Raw genomic sequence first — 7875 nt, 5'->3', positions numbered from 1 at the left:
AGGCAGTGCCCTCTGCCCTCGCCCACGTAGAAAATTCCTACTCAGTGTGTCATCCTCACTGTGGGCGGGCAGTGTCCGTGGGCTGCACTCTGGCTGCGGGCTCAGGTCCTGGCTGCCCTCCACACGAGGCCCGCGCACACTCCTGGATCTTTCTGTCAGTCAGGCATTTCCCTGACCCTCATTCCAGTCCTCACCCAGAAAGTTCCAGGCCATAGGAAATATGCTGAGATCTGAGCTCCGCTGTGACCTCATGTGCTGTGAGCAAATCAGACCAGCAAGAGCTTCTGGTTTGGGAAGAACAAGTTTTTAAATGGATTTGTAGGCACAGCGTCCACTGCAGTTGGTGATGGGGGAGTCAGCGACCAATAAAAATGTCATTTCCTGTGATTTTTTCTGGATTACAGTACATATGCCGGCTCTCATCCACATTAGCCTTTGAGAGGCAGGCAGCCATCTGAAGCAGAGGCCGGGGACCTCACTGATTCCTCGAGAGGTAGACCCCACGGGTGCAAATTGACACCCAGGAAAACAGTAGTTAACACATTCTGGAATTCGGAGAAAGAGAGAATGTTAAAATAAATGTATGTCAAGCAGACAAATTTGGACTTCTCCAGGAGGGTCTGTCACATCAAACAGAAATAGCTACAAATTACTTGTAATAGTAAAAATCTTGTCATTTATAACCTTTAAAGCAACGGGCTCATTTAACACGTCAACTCATAGATCATAATCAAGGACAGCCAGCCGGGGTATTTATTTCACGTTGAATGTGTGGGAGCCGGAGCGAACCATGCATGACCCATGCACGACCCGACAAGGCCCCTCGGCGGCCGTCAGCCTTGGGAACCACAGGACGAGCCAGAGACCAGGGCCTCAGGCCCAGGATGCTGAATATGCCAGGATGTGGAAACCCTGTCTGCTCCTAAAAAGAAAATTAAGACGTGATTGGAAATGTCGTGCCTTGGGTAGTCTCAGAATGAATAATTCCAAATAAATGCCAGCATTATTATGTTTATTTGTTTTACTTAGAAGCTATTTGAAGTCATTGGAGCTGAAAGTATGTTCCAACATGCCAAGTGTATTTACTGTATCTTGTAATCATCTTGCTAACCGGGCGCGCAAACAGTAATTGGAGCTCTGGGTTTGTTTCAGATACCTCGACTACACTGCCCACAGATGAGAAATCCGTCTCGGAGACGTTTTTAAAGGGGCTGAGGTGCGCCCGTCTCCAGCGCCATCTTCCGCACGATTTGAAGAGTCGATGGGAACGAGGTATTTAGGACAGATGCTTACCGTGGTTGCCGGGCTCCCAAGACGCATTTGACGTCATTGTCACAGGGCGGAGGAGGGTTCCGGAAGGCTCCGTGGTGAGGCTGAGCCCCCGGAGCGGGGTCCAGCACACGGTCACACTGACAGCCGGGCTGGCACCGCAGGCCTAAGGACGGGCACACTGGTCCCCCGAGGACAGTGACGCAAAGCCGCGCCGCGTCCCTTTTCCTTCGATCTTCTCTCTGAGGCTTCTGACCTCTGGGTTCCTCCCCCACTCGGGCCAGTCGGTGCTTACCTCTGCCAGGAGCCAGCGCCCTGCTCCCGCCAGGTGCCATGGGTTGTACAGCACTCGTGAGTGTGCGGCACATGTGTGCACACGCGTGCACACACGCACACGCAGGCATGTACATGCTGTACCCCCGTGCGCATGCATGGACTCACACGTACGTGCACACAGGAGCATGCAGGGACCCATGCATGTTCACACTCGGCATGCACGTGCAGGCACACAGGCACATGCAGACACGTGCACAGACGCACGTGCACGCTCACACACTCGCGCACACGCACGCGTGGGTGCACACGCCCACAGCCTGGGATGATGTGGCTGCTCGGCGGCCACATTGGGAGCCCTAGGCCCGTTGGTTGGGTGACTTTTCCTTATTTTGCTTTTCCGCAGTCTCCCGAGGTGTGCTCTAGCGGGGTAAAAGTTTGCCTCTGTCCAAATGTAGGAACACAAGCTAACATAAAACGACCAGACCCACTAAATTTCATCTTAAAAAGGAGCTAAACCTTAAACATTAGCTTCAACTGGTAAGTAGTTTAGCGGGTTCCTTGAAAAGTGGTGCTCGCTCTCCCTCTGAACGGAGTCCTGTCCTCCTGGCCGTGGCTACTTCCCATAGACGGACCAGGTTGCTGGCGAGGGAGGAGGAAGGTGAGGGCAAGAGAGAGTCTGCAGCTGGGGTTCGGGCACCCCTCAGGGCGCACGGGTGACAACCTGTGCTTCCGGGGGAGGGGTGCATCCCGGGAGCCAAATCGTCGGATCAGCAGCCTCCCACCCGGAGCCCTGAGACCGAACAAGCCAAACCCGGCCACCCCGCAAGCCGTCGCTTTCTTTTGGCTGCCACCAGAGGTTTATATGTGTCAGGCGACACACTGAGTTTTAGGAGTGTGCATGCGTCAGATAAATTGAAGAATTGGGTTCTTTTTGGTAATTTGGTAATTTCTAGAAACACCAACAACCTACATCTTTAGCCTCAATTGTTGGATTGTTACTGACAAAAGAATATTTTTCTCTTTTTCTTTTTTGGGTGCAATGAATGGATAATTGTCTCAATTCTACATTTTTAAATTATATATAACTATAGAGTATGTGTTGCATGTGTTGACTGAGTATGATTTTAACACATCTGTTAATTTTTCGCAAAGTTAGTTTCTACAGAACTGTGGGCAATTCTGAAAATGTTGTGGCAAATGGCACGAACTCATTACCTGACCGGCACAGCCGTGCGCACTGCGGCCCGTGGTCCGAAGACACACACTTTCAGTTTCGTCTCTGGAATCTGCACCCACGGTTTCCGACGGTGACAAGTGATGACGTCCGATGGTACCTGGCAGATCTGTTTCCTTTCCCAGCGGCACGTGAAATAAAGATGCGTCCTCAGTAAACGGCATCGCAGGCTCGTTGGAAAAAACAGGTGCATTTCTGTGGTGTTAGCCTACGAGTCACCTCCGGCCCGTGTGGTCTGGGGAGAAGAGAAGTGGCGCGCGCCAGAGCAGCGGCTCTTCCCGCATGCTCTCTACGTAGGAATCTATAAAGTGCATCCCCCAACAGTCGGTTATTTTTATTGTGAGTCTCCTATTTGTAAGTGGCTCACACTGGCTGCGAGGGGTGGACAGAAGGCATCGCCTGCTTTGTCCGTCACCAACTGGAAAGGTTACACATCAAAACTCCAGAGGATTCCCAAAGGATGAAGCAAGCTGATCAGTTTCCCAACTTGTGCCAAACCTGATGTTGAGTCAAAAAAAAAAATCACCAAGGTAGTGGTGATAAACGGATCCCACGGACTGGGATTTATTAATATTTTAAACTTTAAGAGGAGCGTGTAGATGTGCAGCAAAATGCCGAGCGGTGTTCGCGTTTGTTTTCTGGAAACCTTGCTAGGCAACTATTGTAATGCAGAAAGATGTCTACCACTGACCCCTCAGTGCGCCACCCGCATGCATTTCCAGAACGAATTGTCTCTCCGTCTCTCCTCAGGGCCCGAAGTCCTGCAGAGGGCTGGGGGCCAAATTTAAATATGAGGTCAGTTGAGGGGGCCGTGGGGACAGTAGAGAGGAGAGAAAAAGTATCTTTAGATTTTAAAATGAAAATATTTTTAATGTTTATTTATTTTTGAGAGAGACAGAGGCAGAGCACAAGCAGGGGAGGGGCAGAAAGACAGGGAGACAGAATCCGAAGCAACTCCAGGCTCCGAGCTGTCAGCACAGAGTCCGACGCGGGGCTCGAACTCATGAACCTGGAGATCGTGACGTGAGCCGAAGTCAGCCGCCTAACCGACAGAGCCACCCCCAGGCGCCCCTGGATTTTTACATGTCTTAAATGATAAGGAGTCCATACAGGAGAACCAGACAAGCTGGCTTTGGGCTCCCACACCCGCCTCACCACAGGCCACTGGCCACCGGGCGCCGCACACGTGCACACACGCGAGCAGGGAAGGTGACTGTTCATCCTCCCTCTGGCAGAGATGTGCTCCAGGCCGAGGGCGATGGGCTTCACTTCGAGCCCCCGCTGCTCCTGGCCCCCGCGCACCTTCCTGGCAGCACCAGCTCCCCGGCTCTAGGTAGCATTTAAAGGGAATTACCTGTGACTTCAACTATTTCGACTGATGTTACACCTACAAGGATTTGCATTGAAAGGACACAAAGAAAGAGTGAGTCATGGCATGTGGCCAAATAAAAGAGTAATGTTCTGGTGAATTTAGCCTAAATAATTTACTGCTGTGTAAAAGTGGAAAAGTGCAAGGTGAACCCTTTGACCAATAAATCTCTCCTGCCCGTGAAACCCTTATCTGGTGCCTCCACCGTATTCCACACGAGGAAGCCATCCTCCTTGGCTCTGGTTCGTTATTTGTAAACCTTGATCTTCTGCACTCGGTGTCCTAAATATGGATAATTAGCATCAGTTTATCACGCTTCTGCATATTTTCTCTTCTCTCCAAACATGCACGCTTCCATTGGCTGCCGCTCTGCCACAGAAGATTATGGAGACAGATTGCAGAGAATGAATGTGCTAAACGAGATTAGGAAGGAATAGAAATAGCAACTTGGCCAATAAATTCCTCGTGAGAGCCTTATCATACAATTACACGTTGACTTGTTTCACACTCTCCCAGCCTCTTAATCCAACGCCCCCCAAGAATAAAATTTCACTAATTTCTGAATTACTGCGTGTCCCCCTGACTTGTTACCAAGAACGCTGCCGAAAACAACCCCGTCAAACTTTGCCATAAAAAATTAAACTTGAAATGTCAAAATGGGCGGATGCGTCTGGGCCGCCGGCGGCACGTAGGCGTGTGTGGACGACGGGGCAGCAGGTTCTCGCCTTGTGCCCCTCGTGGGACTCAGACCTGAGGGGGTGCCGTGCTCTACGCAGCGGTCCAACCTGCGGTAAGACAGGGCCAAGCCTTGGCCTCATTTCTTCTCATTACTGATAACAATCCGGTGCCCCGAGTGCTTGTGGGCACGTCTCTAGACCTCTGAGTGCATCCGTCCCCGCTCAGGCCTGAGTCACACGGGACGGGCCTGGTGCACATCTGTGCGCACGGATCCTCTCCTGTTCCGTGTCCGAGGGGAGCACGGCGGCCGCGGGGCAGCGGCAGAGAGAGCCCTCCTCTTCCTCCGGGCCTCTGAGTGTTACTCTTCCCAGGGTCTCATGAGCAGTTAGGTATTTAAAGAGGCCCATTACGCTTTTCCATCCGCCAGGGGACTATAGCTCAGAGCAGCAGTCAGGCGTTATGATGCACCCAGAGAAGCCGGCGCTGCCACAGGAGGACATCCTCGGGACAAAGGTCATGCTCACTGGAAGGAATGGAAACCTCACGTCCTAAAACCAATACATTCGTGCTGGCTTCTGGTTCACCGTGAGAAAAAGCAATTCGCTGAAGAAACCCACCGCGTTGCCTTCACTGGTTTTTTCCTCCAAGTCACCTCCGTCAGGCTTCCAAGGAGGGAGGACCTTAGACACAATCCAGAGAAGAGACTCCGGAGCTCCGGAGGGCCGCGTCCAGGCTCTGAGCACAGAGAGAAACCTGGGCGACATTCATCTGGCAGACACGTCCTGAGCGCCTCCTAGGTGCCAGGACTGTTCTAGAAGGGGGGGGGGGGTAGCAACACACAGAATCCCGCACCAGACTAGCTAACGGTTCAAGGAAGCTGGTCCGTCTTGACTTGAGTATGCATTTGCCTTTTGCAAACTGGATGGTCTGTGCCTGCCTGTCAAGAATTTTCTTTTTCAGAGACTGAGCAGCCTGGACGGCCCTCCCTCCCTCCCTCTACCTCCATAAGGACAGTGACCCCGGGCCTGCAAGGAAGCCTCCAGAACCACAGCTCCAGCACCTCAGGCAGGTCTCGAGTCAACAGTGTAGGAACGACAGACCCGTCTCAGAAGTCAGGGACGCTGTGGTTCCCCAGAACCGTCCTACTTTTCTCCTAAGCCGCCCCGGGGGCTGCCGAGTGGGGTGCAGGGCCCGGCGGCGAGGGCTGGCGCCTGCTGTTTTTCTTTCCCGGGGAAGGTCTGGAGGCTTTGCAGCGCTGAGAGCAGCGGATGGAGGTCTGGCCGCATCCCTGGCCAGGCCCCGGGCCGGGGGCTGGTGGGGAGGCTGAGCTCAGCTACCCGCGCTCCGGGAGCCTTCCTGGAAAACGCAGGGGAGTTAGAGCTGGGGAGTTAGAGCTGGCCTCTTCTCCCCTGTGCCCTGTTTCCTGAGCCGGGAGCCGGGGGTGGGGGCAGCAGAGGAGCCGCTTGCCACTAATCTGGGAACAAACGCTCACCTCGGAGACTGGTATTTTCGCTTCTCTTTTCTCACTTTTCTCAGTGCGGGGAAGCGCGGCGCCCGCCGGCGCGATTGTGAGGGGCTCTGCTGGAATTTGGCAGCGCGCGGCTCGGCCGCAGCCCCATGCTGCCTCCTATTCAGCGGCCGGCTCTCCTCCAGCTTTGGAAGTTTCGCTCAGCCGTGCACTCAATGGCTTCACAAAGCTGATTACAAGCTTCAGCGCATTCCTGAAGGAGCCAAAAGCGACGCAGGTGCAAACGAGCCAGGGAGCCCCTTATCCCGGTGACAGAATGGGACAAGCTGGGAAAGGCTTGGACCACACAAATCCAAGCTCACCAGGCAGCAGAAGGCCTGCCTTGGGAACCGGGCGTCATTATCCGCCCTACTCAGCGGGGCCAGGGACCCTGGGGGCCTCTCGGGAAGGACAGCACGCCTGGGGCTGTGGGGACCCCGCGCGGGCCTGGGGCCTGGGGCCCGGTCAGGGTGCCTCTGCACCCGCAGCGGCTGTGACGTCTGCGCTGCGACGTGCCCGTGTCAGCACCGGTAGGGACACAGGAGAAAAAGCGCACAGGACGCAACCGGGTGTGTGGACAGCGCACAACGTTTGCTCATCCTGCATCCAGACCACACCGCCGGGTCTCTTCCAGCCTGGCGCTTCGTGCCCCTGACGGGCCCCAGGCCACTGACACTCAGCCCCAAGGACCGGTCTGCAGCCTTTCTCTCCCACCGCCCCCCATTCCTTTCAGTCTTCCCAGAGACAGGGTCCCGCTGAGCGCAGCCCTACATGGTGCTGTGGGAGGGACAGTGGGGGTAGGGGGGTCAGGTCACGGGGTCGCCCCTTCGAATTGCTCTCAGCTTGGCCTCGGATGCCTTTGCTGCGAGTCTGATGCCCCGGCGGGGGAGGGCCCGGCCCCTCTGGAAGGATGAAGGAAGGTCCAGGTTCTCAGGGCCCCTTGGCCAGGGCTCGGGGACAGGAGGATGCAGGCCGAGGAGGAGGGGCTGGGGGGGGGAGCTGGCACGCGGGAGTCCCCTGGGGCCACCACCGGCGTCAGGTGCGGGGCATCGAGACCGGCGGCGCAGCGTCGGCCTGGGGCGCGGGGCCTGGTGGCGCCCAGGGGTCCCCGCGGGCAGGCCGGGCAGGGTGCTTGTGCCCCGACACTCTTTTGTCTGATAACTAATTTGAGTTAATGCGATCTTTATGTAAAGCTAACAGCGGATAATTGTCTATTTTCTCGCCAACAATCTCCATCACAATCACTTATCTGGAAACCTGCGGCTGGATTAATCGTTATATCCGCGAGATGAGCGTCCTGTGAACCGCGGAGAACGCGGCGGGGACCGAGAAACGCCTGCGCAGCTTGCGGGCCGTGCGGCCTTCCTCAGGGATTGCTCTGACTCTGCGGCTGGGGGACAGGGGTGCAGGAGGCGGGGCGGGGGGGGGGGGGGGGGGGGCGTGGACCTGCGGGGCCGCGGGGCCTGGGCAGGCGCTCCGACAGGGTCCACGCGGCCCAGGAGTCGTCAGTGCCAGAATCGGGATCAAGTCTCCTGACGGGGG

The sequence above is a fragment of the Suricata suricatta genome, chromosome 4 (genome assembly GCF_006229205.1).
Source record: "Suricata suricatta isolate VVHF042 chromosome 4, meerkat_22Aug2017_6uvM2_HiC, whole genome shotgun sequence".
NCBI classification, from domain to species: domain Eukaryota; kingdom Metazoa; phylum Chordata; class Mammalia; order Carnivora; family Herpestidae; genus Suricata; species Suricata suricatta.
The sequence above is the reverse complement of the archived record's forward strand: the minus strand, read 5'-3'. Positions refer to the sequence as shown.